This window comes from Hyla sarda, chromosome 4 (genome assembly GCF_029499605.1).
Source record: "Hyla sarda isolate aHylSar1 chromosome 4, aHylSar1.hap1, whole genome shotgun sequence".
NCBI classification, from domain to species: Eukaryota; Metazoa; Chordata; class Amphibia; order Anura; family Hylidae; genus Hyla; species Hyla sarda.
This window is the reverse complement of record NC_079192.1, coordinates 322,183,858-322,203,294: the sequence shown is the minus strand read 5'-3', so window position 1 is coordinate 322,203,294 and position 19,437 is coordinate 322,183,858. Positions and strand designations below refer to the sequence as shown.

Sequence of the window (19,437 nt, the reverse complement as noted above, 5' to 3'; positions counted from 1 at the left end):
CTTGTAATGGCAGAAATTAAACTTTCTGTTACGGTATAGGCTAAAAGACTAAAAAGTCAAAAGTTCAACCAGAAAAAGTATATAGATGTCAAAGAGTTTGTTTCTTTCCAGATATCAATAGAAGTGTGGAAAAGAATCTTTGCAATATATTCTCTTACAAATAAAAAATGCCCCTATCTCCATTTATCAGATTCCTTTCCTCCTACTCACCGAAAAAAACTACACAACAAATGTTTCTAAAATTGCAAAGTAGAAAAAGTATAAAGGAGATTACACCACAGAAATAAGGAAGAATTCCCTACCCACACCAACACCACAATTACGTAAAGTACAAAACATTGTGCTGATGATAGTATGATAATAGCCCTGGTATGTACATACTGAAATAAAAATAATACAATATACAGACTAAGCATCAAGGTGAGGGAGAGAGAGGGGCTGAAGCCACCCCAATGTGCATTAGTCCATACATTCTGTAGTTTCTTTTTGTGTTTCATTAGAAGAACACATATTTGCGCATTACTTGTGTGGAGTAGGGTATATATTTGTAAAATATTTTATTTTTTGTTTTTTTTATTAATGATTGCCATACATCTCCTGTTGTGGTTTATTTAAATGTTTTTTGTCTGCTTTAACATATATATCCTACTCACCGCCACCTGCATTTAGAACTTTGTAAAGGGGTGCAGGAGCTTGCCCCCTTCCCCATAGATGACAGTGTATTCCGTGTGAACTCTAGCTAGAGAGTGACCATGACCATTCTTTTGGCTGCTGAGTTTACTGTGGACTGTAGAGCAGTGGGATTCTGCTGCATAGGAATTTTGATATAGCTGGTGAATTACTTAGGTACTGAGCCCCCATGTACATATAACAGCTACATACACTGTGGAGAGCAGTAAAATCCATTGGAGTTTTCTCAATCTGCCGTGTGGTTCTGCTTCTCAGCAGTTATCCATGACTTTGTCTTTAAAGGGGTACTCTGGCCCTAAAACATGTTATCCCCTATCCAAAGGATAGGGGATAAGATGACTGATCGCGGGGGACCTGCCACTGGGGACCCCCACAATCTTTCATGCAGTACCCTGCTATCATCAGCTTCCGGAGCGAACATCTCTCCGGGTCTGATGAATCACAATCGCAGGGCCGGAGTATGCCGGAGCCTGGGCTTGCATTGAGGGGGCAGAGCGTGGCGTCAGGATACTCCGGCCCCATGATTGTGATTCATCAGACCCGGAGCGATGTTCGCTCCGGAGGCTGATGATAGGGGGTGCTGCATGAAAGATTGTGGGGGTCTCCAGCAGCAGGACTCCCCGCAATCAGGCATCTTATCCCCTATCCTTTGGATAGGGGATAAGATATCTTTGGGCCAGAGTACCCTTTTAAAGAGAAGTCCCATTTGTAATTTCTCTCATCTTCTGTCCAGCTTCGCTCACAGTAATACAGTAGAATTTTGGGTGTTAGGAAACCCATTACCCCTGACATCTATTAAATAGAAGAACCCAAATAAAACTGATAAGAAAATAAAAGGTAGGAAATAATAAGAGCTACCACAGGATTCTGATGTACATGAGCGCTATACCCTGAAACCCTTGAGGAGAAGGCATTCAATGCATTTTCTAATTAGTCAGTATTATGATACATTTAAAATCCTAGGTGAATTCATCATTGTGGATGCTATTGCAGGGTTTTAAGTGCAAGACCAGTTTAGAAGAGGTTTGCTATGGGGATTTGCTTCTAAACTGGGCGGTTCACGAGACACGTGTCATCAGAGAGGATTTAGACAGAAAAGAACAACCTTAACTTCAGAAGCTCATAAGAACTGAAAGGATTACGATTTTTTAATAGAAGTAATTTACAAATCTGTTTAACTTTCTGGAGCCAGTTGATATATAAAAAAAAAGTTTTTTCCTGGAATACCCCTTTAATAATAATAATAGTAATAATAATGCAGTTATAAAAGTCCTCCTGTGTCTCCTTATTGCTAATGTTATGACCTTGATGACACCTGACCACAGTAGTCAAATGGTGATGTGGGCTGTTACCTCTCTGCAGACCTGACCTCATTGAGGCCGGCAGGTAGATTACATTTTTGAGATATTACATATTGGTTAAAAACTTCCTAAAAAGTGTCAAGTACCTCCCCTAACATCTACCACAATTTCATTTTAGGGAAACCAGTTGATACACTGACCAAGCTATATGTGTTATGGGCTACAGCCATCTGCGTCACAGTTGTTTAGGGGCTGCATGTTGTTCCATTGTCCCAGGAAAAAAAGCTTCTGTCTTGGCAGAGGTACTCTATATTTAAGCGCTTTTTCCATTCTGATATTTTTCTTTGAAGTAGGGCAGTGATTGTTGCTGTTAGCATTGGGGCTGGTATTGGAAAATGATAAACCCTGGCTGAATCTTAGGCATTATGACTTTTAATGGGGGCATTGCGGCTGGCACTGTTATGGGGCACTCGAAAACTTACAGAATTTGCTGGGATACATTAATTACATCTACAAGACAAGGGGATAACATCTGGTATACTCTAAAATATATATATTTTGTAGCATGAAGGTCACTTGCTGTCCAAAGCAACTGTAAGACCCAATTCACACCAAGTTTTGGGGCCTCAATTGGGCTATATGATGGCAACCTGTCAGATGACGACACACAGCCTGAAATGTCCCTGGCGGGCCTATTGAGTTGAACAGTCCGAATGTAGTCTAATTTTTCTTTTTTTGTCTTGATCAAGTAGGCTATGTTCACTTCTGTGTTGGATAGGAATCCATTAACAGGGGTTATCCAGCATTAGATAAACAGAGCTGATTTCTTCCAAAAACGGCACCACACTTGTCCTCAGGTTGTGTATGGTATGGCAGCTCCATTCCATTATAGTGCCACACTCAACCTGAGAACAGGGGTGTTGCTGTTTAAAAAAAAAAAAAAAATGAAGAAATTAGCTCTGTTTTTCGATTGCTGGAAAAGGCTACATTCACCCTAAACCGAAAAAAAAATGCCCAAAAATGAAGTAGACCACGGTTTTGCACACAGGAAAATAACGTACAAGAACAAAACCATACACAACCGGAAACATCGATTTGTGTACGGTTTTGGATGGAAGGTCAGTTCATGTTTTTTTTTCATACTGTTTTCGCATTGAAAACCATATACAACAAACGTGATGTAAATGCACCCTAACACTTTTAATGAACTGGACCAGAGCAGACCTCTCGTCAGATCCTGCTACTTTAATGGACCCCAGACTGACCCCACTAAAGTCAATGGGATTAGTCAGTGTACACTGTGCAATGGACTGTCCTGCTCCATTCTCTGGCATTGAACAGAACCTCTGATGTAGATGTGAACAAGGCCTTATCTGATTCCTTCACCTCAGATACTGAACAATGGTTCTTGTCAATCTTTTCATGGTTTGTTAAACATGCATTTTTCTGGGGCCATCTCTCTCTTTTTTTTTCCAGGCAGTAGCAGCAGTAGCAGCTCAGAGTCCACAGTGATAGAGAGACCAGTGGATAAGTACTTACCTAGTGAGTGGCAGTTTCTGAGCTATTGCTTTACCATGTCCTGTGCATCCCATTGAGTTGCTGCACTGCTGCCTGCATTTGAGCAATACAGATCAGTGGAAACCCTAATGCATGCTTGCATTCTGCAACCACTTTTTTTTCACATCCAGATTTTTTTGACCGCTACGCTGTTAAATAAACTGCTCCCTTTTCCCAACAAATCCTTCTTCTCCTTACTTTGCTTTTCCTTCTTAAAGGGGTATTCCGGCTTTATACATCTTATCCCCTATCCAAAGGATAGGGGATAAGATGTATGATTGCAGGGGTCCCCACCAAAGGGACCCCTGCGATCATACATCTTATCCCCTAGCCTTTGGATAGGGGATAAGATGTATAAAGCTGGAATACCCCTTTAAGCATTTGTTTACATTCGAACAGAGTGTTATGGTTTCCATGTGCAAAATATCATATGTACATAGAAAGCTGAGTAAATACTTTGCTTATGTATCCTGATTCTTAGTTACAATCCATATGATGGTCCAGAGCTTGGCTGGTACTAGAATTGGTCAATACCCTCTGACAGACCACCTGCAAGCAGTTAAAGAGGTTCTCTGAGGTTATTACTAGAGATGAGCGACCTTACAGTGATTTGATTCGGCAGTTGATGACTTATCCTGCATAAATGCGTTCAGCTTTCAGGTGCTCCGGTGGGCTGGAAAAGGTGGATACAGTCCTAGGAGAGAGTCTCCACCCCACCGGAGCACCTGAAAGCTGAACTCATTTATGCAAGCTAAAGTCAGCAACTGCGGAGCCGAGAAGTTTGTGACGAATCGAATCACTGTAAGTTCGCTCATCTCTAGTTATTACACAATGGTCTATCCTTAGAATCAGCTAGGCTGTCTATGTCAAAGTTTTAGAAAGCCCCTTTAAGCTAATCTATCGTTGGGCAGGTATGCACACTTATGGTCATAGCAATTCGTGCAGCAACCAGGTACATTTGGCAATGCCCATCTCCAGTCAACATTATGTTAAATTCCAAAATGCCATTTCCATTGAAGACAATAGATTAGTTGGTCATCCTGCTAAAATTATTGGGATTTGCTAAAGTCAATCTAAGATTTGTCATGTAATTTCAGAGTGAAGCATAGTTAAAATTTTTATGTATGACCGGCTTTACTGTATTCTTTGAGTACCTGTCATGAGTTTTTATTTTAATACTCCCAGTTCATTCTTCCAATCATGATAAACCACTACCTGCCTTTATTTTCATTATTTTTTAGTTTTCTAAATTGATATTGTGCTGTGTCTTCTGCTCAGTCTCGCTTAGCTCCACAGACTGGGAAGGGCCTGTTCCCCAACAGGGGTGACATCATCTGAAGCTCTGCTGGGGAGAACTTCCTCCCTCACTCTGCTACATACAGCCGAGAGCGGTTCAGTGTGTGATCAACTGTGATTGACTGAGGTCGCACCCCCCTCCCGTCAGCTCTTAGCACTGAACTCTGCAGTGTGTCAGCTTTGCCCAGCAGCTTGCAAAGGAAGCAGAAAAATTCAGCTCAATTATTCAGCACTATATATGCACTGAAAGCATCATGACTCTACAGTCTGTCTCAGCTCAAATGGAAATGGGGCTGAAATATTCATCTCTATACAATGTGCTGAGCTGAGGTCCCTCCTGCATTTCCTCACTTTTTTCTCTGCCAGGCTGCTGCAGGAGACGAAATGCATCAGGACTGCAGGCGGGTGGCTGAACTTTTAAGGGTTAATTTAACACATCCATTACAACATTTTATTAAAGGGGTACTCCGGTGAAAACCTTTTTCCTTTTAAATCAACTGGTGGCAGAAAGTTAAACATATTTGTAAATTACTTCTATTAAAAAATCTTAATCCTTCCTGTACTTATTTATTTATTGTTGTCCTTAGTGGGATTTGAACCCAAGTCCCCAGCACTGCTAGGCAGCAGTGCTAACCACTGAGCCAGCATGCTGCCCTTAGCATACATCTGCTATGCATGGTTGCTAAAATGGACAGAGATGTCAGCAGAGAGCACTGTGCTCGTGATGTCCTCAGTGTTCCAAAAAGAAAGGAATTTCCTCTGTAGCATTCAGCAGATAAGTACTGGAAGAATTAAGATTTTTTAATAGAAGTGATTTACAAATATGTTTAACTTTCTGCCACCAGTTGATTTAAAAGAAAAAAGGTTTTCACCGGAGTACCCCTTTAAGTATTTTAGAAAGGGAATTTAAATAGCCTAATCTATAATATGTCTTTATTTTATTACTAATGACAGGTACTAGAGATGAGTGAACTTACAGTAAATTCGATTCGTCACAAACTTCTCGGCTCGGCAGTTGATGCCTTTTCCTGCATAAATTAGTTCAGCTTTCTGGTGCACCGGTGGGCTGGAAAAGGTGGATACAGTCCTAGGAGACTCTTTCCTAGGAATGTATCCACCTTTTCCAGCCTACCGGAGCACCTGAAGGCTGAAAGTCATCAACTGCCGAGCCGAGAAGTTCGTGACGAATCGAATTTACTGTAAGTTCGCTCATCTCTAACAGGTACCATTTAACTTTAGAAATGTTGGCGGAAAATAAAATTTTAGATTCTCCTAGTTTCTATGACAGAAAATAGGGATTTTATCACAAGACAGGAGGCGAGCATTTTGCATCATCTTTATTTTACTGCTCATAATGTAAACAAATAGCAGCAGAATATTATCAATAAAGATGTTGAGAAAAAAATGTACATATGCAAATGAAGGTAACATGTAGCCAATCAAACTCAGGTACAGGTGATATAAGGTAGCTTCACCTAAAACACGCCCTCTTTCTTGGTGCGAATAACAACTAACATAATAGTAACTGGAAAATTCGATGACCTAAAAAAGTCTATTTAAAGAAAATGATAATCATGGAAGTCTTCCTTCTGAAAAGTCGGTTGAGTAGAAATCTTGAAGTAGGATCTGAAAACCATCTGGACCACGAGGCGTAGAAGATGAAGGGGAAAAGTCTCCTTGATGATGTACTAAACTGAAATAGAAGAAAAAAATAATAGTATGGGAGGGATAGGGAGGGAAAATGCTCACCTCCTGTCTTTAATAAAATCCCTATTTTCCATCATAGAAACTAGGAAAATCTAAAATTTTATCATAAGACAGGAGGCTCTCATTTTGCAAGTTCAAAGCTAACATCATAATATTACTGAAAAACATACTTATAAAATTGTCATAGAAACATGAGGTTCAGGTCTAAAATAATAATTCTTGAAAGTAGACTCTGAGGACCAATTTGCCGCTTTCATGATGTCAGATAAAAAGCCACCTGCCTGACAGCTACCACTGGTTTCATGAGTTTTGTGAAACACCAGGGCACTGAAGATAGACCGAAGGGCAGGCTGGAGAACTGCCATTTCTGACCTTCCCAGATGAATTGGAGGTAAGGTTGAGATTGCTGATGCACTGGCACCGATAGGTAGGCATCTTTCAGATCTATTTTGGTTAACCAATCTCCTTGTATTAATAGATCTCTCAATAAATGTATGCCCTCCATTTTGAAGTGCTGGTAACGCACAAAATTGTTGAGGGCTCTTAGCTTTATTACAGGTCTGAAACCTCCATCCTTCTTTTTTACCAGGAATAGATTGCTCACGAAACCTGGTGTGTATAGAGGGACCTGAAATTTCTAAATTGTTCATAGTTCCTGAATTTCTAAATTGACAAGATTCTGATCTGTCATTGAAAACTTGATGGGATGGGAAGGATGGGTTTGAATGGGAGGGATTACGAACTCTATCTCGTAACCCGAGACTGTATTTAGAACCCATGCATCTGCTGTTATCATATTCCAAACATGGATAAAATGAGCTATCCTTCCTCCTAATGGAAACTGTGGGGAAAAACTCTGTAGAACACTTACCTGAAGTGGGTCTTGTCCTCGGATATCCTCAATGACCTCTGACACGCCATGGTCTTCCTCTTGTGGGGAAGAAGGGTGAAGGCTGGTAGGAAGGAGCTGGGTTCTGGAATCTATCTGGACGGGGAGTGGTCTGGGACTGCTGTTGTCCTTCATAGGACTGGTGGCCGGGGAACCGTCCCTTTCGTTTCCCGGCCCTAGCAAAAACCCTAGGTTGGAATACCTTGCGTAGTGATGACTGAGCTTTGTCAAGGGATGAAAATAGCCCCACATATTTATTAATTTCTTTAATGAATGGGGTCCCAAACAGACAGCCATCTGTGGGTGGATCAGAATCTGAAGAAGCTAGGTGGATTAGTTGAGAGCCTAGCTTCATAAGCACTGACCTTTTTCTGTCAGTGCAAATGGTGGCATTTATATTGCCAAATATGCATATGGCCCTTTGGGCCCATCCTTTAACCCCTTAAGGACTCAGCCCATTTTGGCCTTAAGGATTTTTACGTTTTCATTTTTTCTTCCTCGCCTTCTAAAAATCATAACTCTTTTATATTTTCATCCACAGACTAGTATGAGGGCTTGTTTTTTGCGCGACCAGTTGTCCTTTGTAATGACATAACTCATTATATCATAAAATGTATGGCGCAACCAAAAAACACTATTTTTGTGGGGAAAGTAAAAAGAAAAACGCAATTTTGCACATTTTGGAAGGTTTCGTTTTCACGCCGTACAATTTACGGTAAAAATTACGTGTGTTCTTTATTCTGAGGGTCAATACGATTAAAATTATACCCATTATTACATACTTTTCTATTATTGTTGTGCTTAAAAAAATCACAAACTTTTTAACCAAATTAGTACGTTTATAATCCCTTTATTTTGATGACCTCTAACTTTTTTATTTATCCGTATAAGTGGCGGTATGGGGGCTCATTTTTTGCGCCATGATCTGTACTTTTTTTTGATACCACATTTGCATATAAAAACTTTTAATACATTTTTTTATATATTTTTTTTTTAATAAAATGTATTAAAAAAGTAACAATTTTGGACTTTTTTTTTTTTCGTTCACGCCGTTCACCGTACGGGATCATTAACATTTTATTATAATAGTTCGGACATTTACGCACGCGGCGATACCAAATATGTCTATAAAATTTATTGTTTACACTTTTTGGGGTAAAATAGGAAAAAACTGACGTTTTACTTTTTTATTGGGGGAGGGGATTTTTTTTACACTTGAATAGTCCCCATAGGGGACTATTCATAGCAATACCATGATTGCTAATACTGATCTGTTCTATGTATAGGACATAGAACAGATCAGTGTTATCGGCGATCTTCTGCTCTGGTCTGCTCGATCTCAGACCAGAGCAGGAGACGCCGGGAGCCGGACGGAGGAAGGTGAGGGGACCTCCGTGCGGCGCTCTGAATGATCGGATCCCCGCAGCAGCGCTGCGGGCGATCCGATCATTCATTCAAATCGCTCACTGCCGCAGATGCCGGGATCTGTATTGATCCCGGCACCTGAGGGGTTAATGGCGGACGCCCACGAGATCGCGGGCGTCGGCCATTGCCGGCAGGTCCCTGGCTGCGGTTATGCACAGGACGTAAATGTACCACCGCACCAGGACATACATTTACGTCCTGCGTCCTTAAGGGGTTAAGCGAATCAATGTTTATTGGATCTCCAGTAGAAGTAGCTTCCACTGCTAAGTCGAGGATTTTTGTAAGAGGACCCAGCAAATCAAGAAATCCATCCTGTATTATCTTGAAAGATCTTTCAACCCCTTTTTTGGGGGTTTTCCCCAACTTATTAAGATATTTGACCAATATAGGGTCTAACTCATGGGTGTCTGCCATTTTTTGTGTAATAGTTGGACGAGGACACTCGGAACGAAGCTTATTCCTAGTCTCTCTGTCCATGGGTTTCTTAATCCAAAATTTAATGAATTTCTCATTCAGAGGATGGGGAACCCATTCACCCGATCTAGGGTGTTTTATTAAGATCGGATTAAAAAATGGCATCCCGGCACTGTCTAGCATAACTGACTCCGGATCATTTTAATCCACTTTCTCTTTATCATCTTCTAAGACCTCTTCGTATTCAGAATCATTATCTTTTTCGGATCTATTAATATCATAATCGTCCTCAGAGGATGAGTGGTCTGGGGAGGAGACAAAAGAATCTAGTTTGTTTCTAGTGGTTGACTTAGAAACTATATCAACCCGTTTTTTCTTTATCTCCTCACGGGTGGAGGGTATGGGGTGCTGTGTAGCATCAGGAATATCCATAGCCTGGTCCTTAGTCTTTTTAGATTTCTTTTGGACTTTGGACGGACCGGTAAGATTTAATTGCCTTTTCTGGGAGGCCTTGCCATGATGTCTCCAGCCCTCAGCTAATCTGGATGTAGATTCATCAGCAGACCAGAAATAATCTGAAGGAGTATGAGGACCCGCTTTTGGGGAATGTGAAGGTCCTGGTCGGGACATTGCCATGGCCAGAGATTTGGCAACCACCTCAGGGAGGCATGCCATGGCCGATTGGACAGACTTTTCCACCGACCGGTCAATCATTGCCTGCATGGCACTATCATTAGAATGGTCTAAACCTTGGTTTAAGGTAGACATGTTAGCCTCCTCATTAGCCATTGTACTGTTTCTGGCAGAGGGGTAATAAGCAATAGAATGAATATTTTCAATATATATATATATATATATATATATATATATATACACACACAGTGTATATATATTTAAAATCTCTTAATAGTAATTAAACAGTGTACTACTAAGAAAAGGCTGTAATAATAAGCAGAAAAAGCTAATATATGAATATTAAATGAATATTTAATGAGGGAGAGTAACTGCTGAGGTGCTAACACCGTGGGAGCTGTGAGGCTAATGAACTCCCGCCCTTGAACAACTGATAACCAGTTGCCGGCGGGTCTCGCGATATTACGCGTGTGCTCACAGAGAGGATGGCGGCACGAGACCTGCGCCTAAGATGGCGGCGCGCCAGTCTGAAGAGGGGAGTGTCGCGAAGTACACTCGCGCTCCACCGAAGAAAAAGCCGGCGCGAGGCGGAGTGAAAGAGGGAGACCGGACCTAAGGAAGCTTAAGCCAGGAGGGCTAGGGACATGTATGAGGGGAATTTAAAAAGGAAAAAAGGGAAGGGAGGCTGGATTTAAACAGAACAGGTGTCTGAATATGACCAACAATAAGCTAAAAGAGTTATATGAGAGAGAATGTATATATATATATATATATATATATATATATATATATATATATACATACATATATAGACTTTGCAGAAACCTGACATATATATATATATATATATATATATATATATATATATATATATATATAACAGTACTTATCTCAAAGGATGAGCAGCAAGAAAGAGGGCGTATTTTAGGTGAAGCTACCTTATATCACCTGTACCTGAGTTTGATTGGTTACCTGTTACCTTCATTTGCATATGTAAATTTTTTTCTCAACATCTTTATTGATAATATTCTGCTGCTATTTGTTTACATTATGAGCAGTAAAAGAAAGATGATGCAAAATGGGAGTCTCCTGTCTTGTGATAAAATTCCAGTTGGCAGCTTATTTTTTAGTTTTTTTTTCCCCCAGTGTTGGCCAAATGGTGGATGAGGTTGGGCTTCCACCTCTCTTAATGGGTTTTCCCTCAAGTTACATTGATAGATATGTAACTTTTTTTTTTCTGTAAGCCGTAGCTGTTTTAAACAATGGATCTAGTTGCAAAGGGGAAAGCCAGTCAACTTGATGTTGTAATATGTTCGAGATATGATATGAGAGATGATATCACTGCGACCTTTCATTGTTTTGTCACTGGTAATTTGGCACAATGTATGCAAACTGCCTTAAAGGGGTACTCTGTCCCTAGACATCTTGTCTACGATGTCTGATCGCGGGGGTCCTGCCGCTGGGGACTCCCGCGACCTCTCCTGCAGCACTCCCGTTTCTCAGCTGCACAGAGCGAGGATCACCCTGTGGCTGATGACGGCCGATGCAGGAGATGGAGTATCGAGATGTCACGGCTCCGCCCCCTCGTGACATCACGGCCTGCCCTCTCATTGCATGTCTATGGGAAGGAGTGTGGCAGACGTTACGCCCTCTTCCATAGACTTGCATTGAGGGGGCAGAATATGACAACACGGGGGCGGGGCCTGACATTGCGGTACTCATCCCCGGCATCGTCCTTTATCAGCCACAGAGTGATCAAAAAGTCCTATCATTGCAAAAAATGGTACCTCTAAAAACTTCAGATCACGGCGCAAAAAATGAGCCCTCATACCGCCCCATAAGCGGAAAAATTTAAAAGTTATAGGGGTCAGAAGATGACAATGTTAAACGTATTAATTTTCCTGCATGTAGTTATGATTTTTTCCAGAAGTACGACAAAATCAAACCTATATAAGTAGGATACCATTTTAATCTTATGGACCTACAGAATAAAAATAAGGTGTCATTTTTACAAAAAAATGTACTACGTAGAAACGGAAGCCCCCAAAACTTACAAAACAGCGTGTTTTTTTTTTCAATTTTGTCTCACAATGATTTTTTCCGTTTCGCCGTAGCTTTGTGGGTAAAATGACTGATGTCATTACAAAGTAGAATTGGTGGCACAAAAAATAAGCCATCCTATGGATTTGTAGGTGCAAAATTGAAAGAGTTATGATTTTTAAGGTAAGGAGGAAGAAATGAAAATGCAAAAACAGAAAAACCTCAGGTCCTTAAGGGGTTAAATGTCGACAGATAGTTGGCGCTGACACTGTTGCTACCTGAGCCTGCAGGATAGCTTGAATATCTTTGGAACTTGTTTGAGGCTGCTTATCCACCGTCCGGACTATCCTGCATTTACACCTTTCATAAATTTTTCTCCTCCATCCACGCCCAGGGAGATTAGCTACAGTGCCATGGGTTGCAAACTTCTTGATAATGTTGTGCACTGTGGACAAAGACAAATCTAGATCTCCGGAGATGGATTTGTAACTTTGAGAGTGTTGATATTTTTCCACAATTTTGCTTCTTAAGTCGTCACAGTTCTCTTCTCCTTTCTGTTGTCCATGCTTAGTGTGGCACACACAGACACACAATGCAAAGACTAAGTGAACTTCTCTCCTTTTTATCTCCTTCAGGTGTGATTTTTTTTATATTGCCCACACCTGTTACTTGCCCCAGGTGCGTTTAAAGGAGCATCACATGCTTGAAACAATCTTATTTTTCCACAATTTTGAAAAGGTTCCAATAATTTTGTCCAGACCATTTTTGGAGTTTGGTGACATTATGTCCGATTTGCTTTTTTTCCTCCCTTTTTTGGTTTAGTTCCAATACACACAAAGGGAATGAACTTGTGTATAGCAAAATGTGTTACTGCAATCCTTTTCTGTGAGAAATACTCCCTTTTTCTATAAAAAAGACTGTATTTAATACTGTATTCAATCATTTAGTTCACATTGAAATCTGCAGCATCAAATCTTCGCAAGATACTGTGTGTGTGAAAGTTCAAATAACTAAGTTCAAATAAATAAAAATTGTTAACAAAATAATTTTACTAGAATAAAACAAAACCTATATAAATATGGATATGAAATCCCCCAATAGTTGCAAAATTGCAAGGTTTGGGTTGTTTTTTTATTTTTTTTTATTTTGCCCCACAAATAAGATTTTGGCTTCACCGTAGATTTTGTGGTAAAATAAGTAATGTCAGTGCAAAGTTCAATTGGTCACACACAAAACATGCCAATGTAGGTTAAAAATTTAGAATTTGGCTATTAAGGTGAGGAGGAAAAAATGTAAACAAAAGAATTTAAAAAAATTATGTGTTCTTAAGAGGTTAAAAACAAATTTAGTCAGAAAACTAGTACATGGCAACTGAACAGATCCCTTATTTCCACTATGTAAAACAATAACCAGTATATTTATATAATTTTCTAGAGTTTTAGAAATATTAATGTTTAACAAAACCTTCCGTTGTTCTTTGTTATTCGGTTCAGCAGGAAATTATTAATAGCTGTCCTGTTACCTTTTCTGCTGCTGGGCCAGATCTGTATTTTGTCAGCTCATTGTTTTTTTTTGTTTTTTTTTAGCATTTCTACATATTAAACTCGTGCAGACTTTATCTAGGGTGATGAATTGCTGATAATAAAACGTGAACGTCCATCCTTTACTTTCTGCAGCATGCTATTCTATTGTAGAAATGCTGTATTCTGATGTATACATTTCAACAGGCCCAACCCTTTGTTCCCATGAAAGAGAATCATTTTCCAGACTTATGTGCAAAAGTTAGGTTGTGTCGACCTTGCAAACAATGTTCTCTAAATCTCTCAGTGCACATAAAATGAAAAATAAAGCAACTTTGCAATAGGTCTTCATTAAACATTTTTTACCGTTATTTGCTTTCACAGCTCCTAAGCAGACTGCATGGGGAGCATGTAGTAGATATATATATATATATTTTTGCTTATATTTGTCTCTCAAATGTCTCCTGTGCAACTAGGCACTTTTCTGTGCGACTTTTGACCAACTGAGTGAGAAGAGCAAGAAAATTCTGTTTGGCTTTTGGAAGCAAATTTTCAAAAATGACTTGCACTGTTCAGAGATTTATAACGTGCGACTGTCGCAAAAAAGTCGCACACCATCAAAAAATGCCATGCATTTACTCCAGCTCTACCTTGGCTTACAGATTATGCTTTAACGAGGAAAATCTTAAAATGGAAACCAGAACGGACGAAAAAAGCTGATTTGGTTACGTGAGCCAAATTAATAAAGGCCGTGTGACTTGTTATAAATTTGTTGCACGTAAGCAAAACATTAAAGGGGTATTCCAGGCCAAAACTTTTTCATATATATCAACTGGCTCCGGAAAGTTAAACAGATTTGTAAATTACTTTGATTAAAAAATATTAATCCTTCCAATAGTTATTAGCTTCTGAGGTTGAGTTGTTTTCTTCTGTATGCTTTCTGATGACTCACGTCCCGGAAGCTGTGCAGTTCCTATGGGGATATTCTCCCATCATGCACAGCTCCCGGGACGTGACATCATCAGTGAGCAGTTGGACAGAAAACTTCAGAAGCTAATAACTATTGGAAGGATTAAGATTTTTTAATAGAAGTAATTTACTTATCTGTTTAACTTTCCGGAGCCAGTTGAGAGATATATATAATATATATATAAGTTTTGGCCTGGAATACCCCTTTAAGCAAAATAAAACAACTAAATGTCCCCCCATATCTATGGTAACAGACAGCAAACAAACACTGTGTAGTCTGATCTATTTTCCTCTGTTCTAACCCACCAAATGGAAGAAAGGGCAAAGTTGGGGACAAATGAATAAAAGTATAAGACTACGTCACTGCAGATCACTGTACTTAGAATTCACTGTTAGTTTCTATGTACATGTATAGTCTGGATAGTAGCTGCATAAATAAAACTATGGGAAATCTCAAAGCTATTGCAAAGGCTCTTAAAATTTCTTTACCTAAAGGGATATTCTCCTCTTGTGTTCTGCTATGTCTTAAAACTCCCTTCTTATCCCAGGAATGAACCAAGATGCCTACGGCTTTTTTATACCCCAAAATATATCCGACTCTTCAAGGCATGAACACCACAAGAATTGTGTTCTGTTTTATCTGGCACCTTGATTTTCGCAGTAGATTAAAGGGGTACTTAACAGCTGCTGTATGCTCCACAGGAAGTTCTTTTATTTTTAAATGTATTTTCTGTCTGACCACCGTGCTCTCTACTGACACCTCTGTCCATGTCAGGAACTGTCCAGAGCAGGAGCAAATCCCCATAGCAAACCTATCCTGCTTTGGAAAGTTCCTGACATGGACAGAGGTGTCAGCAGAGAGCACTGTGGTCAGACTGAAAATACATTTAAAAATAAAAGAATTTCCTGTGGAGCATACAGCAGCTGATAAGTACCTGGAGTACCCCTTTAATCTACTGCGAACATCTAGGTGCCAGATAAAACAGAACACAATTCTTGTGGCATTCATAGGAACTTCCTTTGGAGCATACAGCAGCTGATAAGTACTGGAAGGATTAAGATTTTTAAACAGACGCAATTTACAAATCTGTTTAACGTTCTGGCACCGGTTCATTGAAAAAACATTTTTTCACCAGAATACCCCTTTAAGTCTTGTAGTACATAGGGTGCATTCTCCATAGCTCCTCAATCCTCCATTTGTACAGCACATCCCACCAATGCTAGGTTGGATAAATATCTAGGGAATTTGTAGGTCAAGTCAACACCTGGAACTTTGTCATGTTCCATGTTCCTCATAACGTTCCTGAACATATATTGCAGGGTGGTTGGAGGTGTTATTCTTGTGAAAGAGGCCATTGCCATTAGGGAATACCATTGTCATGGAGGGGTGTACCTGGTCTTCAACAATGTTAAAGGGGTTCTCCACCATAAGGTGATTTTAGTATGTACCTGGCAGACAGTAATGGACATGCTTAGGAAGGATCTGCGCTTGTCTTGGGCTAAATGGCTATGCTGTGAGATTACCGTAACACTGTGGCTAGCTTTCTGTGAACTTGTATCTCCTGTTTTCTTGTTTGCCTACAAATCCCATGATACCATTTTCCTCCTTCCCACACATCAGCCACCCCACCCATTGAAACATAAATGAGCTGCAGACCTGTGGTTTTCAATCAGGGTGGCTCCAGCTGTTGCATTAGTTGCAGATTGATCCCTCCACCCATTGAAGCAGACATGTTCCCAGTCATCAGCTGACTAGTGAGTCAGGTCTCGGCCGCATCGCAAGCTGGGAAAAATCTGAGACAACAGTCATTTTGTATGCTGGTAAAAATAAATATTGGGATGAAAATCACAGAAGAATTGTGAGAAAACCATCACACACAGGTACAGACACTATATTATGAACTACATTAACTTTACAGCCCCTGTAGCATAGTCAAATAAAAAAAAATCCCGGAATACCCCTTTAATGCAGGTGGTATATGTCAGAGTGACATCCACATAAATGTCAGGACTCAGTGTTGCACAGCGTTTCCTAGAGCACTACACCGCCTGTATCTGCTAGCCTCCCCCCCCCATAGTGCATCCTGGTGCCATCTGTATGCATGGAAGAGAGAGAAGGCTTATGGCCTGGCAAAATAAAGGATCGGTCATGTCCAAGTCCAACAAGACCGATCCTCGGTTCACGATATCTGATGTCAAGTAACAGTCTAAGTGCTCCCAGAACAGCTGTAAACTTGCTCCAAAAATAAGGTTGTCGTCTACAGGGTTGAGTTACTTTCATACTGTGGTGTAAGTTATGATACTTGGCTTGGTCAATGCAGAAAGTTATAGTTTACCAAAGTGCTACAGCTTAAAACCTCATGTGAACACGAGTTTATTCTACTGGTATTGTGGTTTTGCACTGTTTACTGTTTTATCTTATGTGTAATCCTTGCACCCTGGTGTAGGAAATAATAAGGAATAAGGTTGAAAACCATGAAGGGGTACTCCGGTGGAAAACTTTATTTTTTTTTAAATGAACTGGTGCCAGAAAGTTAAACAGATTTGTAAATTAGAAAATACAAAGAGCACTTACGTGCACTTACCGCTGAGCAGAGACAATCGCGTCTAGAAGTCCGCTAACTGGGTGCCGGGTCACGGCATAGGTGCTGGTGTGTGGCGCTCGGAGGCTACGTCGGCAGTTTCGCACGTAAGTGCGTGCTTCTTCCGGCCTAAGAGGCGTAGCCTCTTAGCGCCACACACCAGCGCCTATGCCGTGACCCGGCACCCAGTTAGCGGACTTCTAGACCCGACTGTCTCTGCTCAGCAGTGAGTGCACATAAGTGCTCTTTGTTTTTTCTATATTGGATGCTTGTGTGTGTGTGTGTGCACCCCGCAGGAGACGTTGAAACAGGTCGCCGAGGATCGCTTCGTTGTTTGTAGGAGGTGATATTGCTCCCTGAGTGCTCTCCCTGATTTCTTGCTTCATTTTGAGATTTGTAAATTACTTCTATTAAAAAATCTTAATCCTTTCAGTACTTTTTAGCAGCTGTTTGCTACAGAGGAAATTCTTTATTTTTTTTATTTCTTTTTTGTGTTGTCCACAGTGCTCTCTGCTGACACCTCTGTCCGTATCAGGAACTGTCCAGAGCAGGAGAAAATCCCTATAGCAAACCTATGCTACTCTGGACAGTTCCTGACACGGACAGAGGTGTCAGCAGAGAGCACTGTGGACAAGACAAAAAAAGAAAATCAAAAAGTAAAGAATTTCCTCTGTAGCAAACAGCTGCTAAAAAGTACTAAAAGGATTAAGATTTTTTTTAATAGAAGTAATTTACAAATCTGTTTAACTTTCTGGAACCAGTTCATTTAAAAAAAAAAAAAAAAAAAAAAGTTTCCCACAGGAGTACCCCTTTAAATGACAGAAGATATGTCACAAGCGATTCAATCTCACATTTATTTTCCCACTTATAATGTGACCTATTAAATCGTTGCCAAAAGGAACATTTTATAGGCTCTTTCTACAAGACTCCAATAATCTTGAGTGATGTAACTTTGTTTGTTTTTTCTCTCTTCACGCCAATGCCGCCTACCTGCGATATTATTGCAACCACTACTTAATGCAAGAACAAGCAGGTTGGTGTAATGGGTTTGTGCTCAGTTATAATAAGTAGTCCTCTGTGATACCTCCAGTATATGGGGGAATTCACACTCAGCAGATTTGTTGCACAAATATCTGTCACTGTCCTACTTGCGTAGGGCCTGCAGAAATCATATGGTTACTGCAAAATCATGCAGAATTTTCTGCAACAGATCCATGTTGCGTGTATGTACCCTAAGGCCCCATTCACACGGTGGAATTTCCAACATACCACAGGCGGACAGACTGCAGTGTGTTTCCGAACGGATCCACAGAAAGAATTGACATGCTCCTTCTTTCTCTGGAGTCCAGAATGTGAATTTCCACGGCAGATGTTTCTGCTATGTGCACAGTGCAGCAGTATCCCATTGAAAACAATGGGAGTCTGCTGCAATGAAATTTCTGAGCAGAATTTTTACACCGGATTTCACTCGGAAATTCCGCCATATGAATGGGGCTTAAAGGGGTACTCTGGTGAAAACCTTTTTTCTTTTAAATCAACTGGTGGCAGAAAGTTAAACATATTTGTAAATTACTTCTATTAAAAAAATCTTAATCCTTCCTGTACTTATTAGCTGCTGAATACTACAGAGGAAATTCTTTTCTTTTTGGAATGCTCTCTGATGACATCACGAGCACAGTTCTCTCTGCTGACGTTATTATAATAATAATAATAATGCTTTATTTATTGTTGTCCTTAGTGGGATTTGAACCCAAGTCCCCAGCACTGCAAGGAAGCAGTGCTAACTACTGAGCCACCATGCTGCCCTTAGCATACATCTGCTATGCATGGTTGCTATAATGGACAGAGATGTCAGCAGAGAGCACTGTGCTCGTGATGTCATCAGTGTTCCAAAAAGAAAGGAATTTCCTCTGTAGCATTCAGCAGCTAATAAGTACTGGAAGGATTAAGATTTTTTAATAGAAGTAATTTACAAATAGGTTTAACTTTCTGCCACCAGTTGATTTAAAAGAAAAAAGGTTTTCACCGGAGTACCCCTTTAAGAAAGAGAGAAAGCATTATATAACCTCAATCTGGCACTGAGCATTTATGGTTTTTATCTTTATAGTCTTAAAGGACATTTACTGGTTTTGCTGTGAATTCCAAAAAGATAAGTCTACATTGTTGTCTGTAATACTGTACTCTGTCTTGTCCTTTTTGCATCATGGTTGCAATGTTAGAAATAATAATATTAAAACTCGCATATGTTTCTAAGACTCAATGTTGTGTGGAATGGGTAACATTGTTTGTTTTATACTAATTCAACTGCAATATAAGTGATGGCTTGTGTGTTGGAGGCCTACTTTATATACTTTTGTATTAAATGGCTACACATTTCAATACAAGATTAGTTTTTTTTAATTTTTTTTTATGTT

The 19,437-nt window shown here is 40.0% G+C and overlaps 1 protein-coding gene across 1 annotated transcript in view; it reads left to right on the top strand.

Moving 5' to 3' along the window:
- The window catches only part of KIF3A (kinesin family member 3A), an 83,127-nt gene that overhangs the window by 33,424 nt on the left and 30,266 nt on the right, over positions 1–19,437 (top strand). The window lies entirely within an intron of this gene.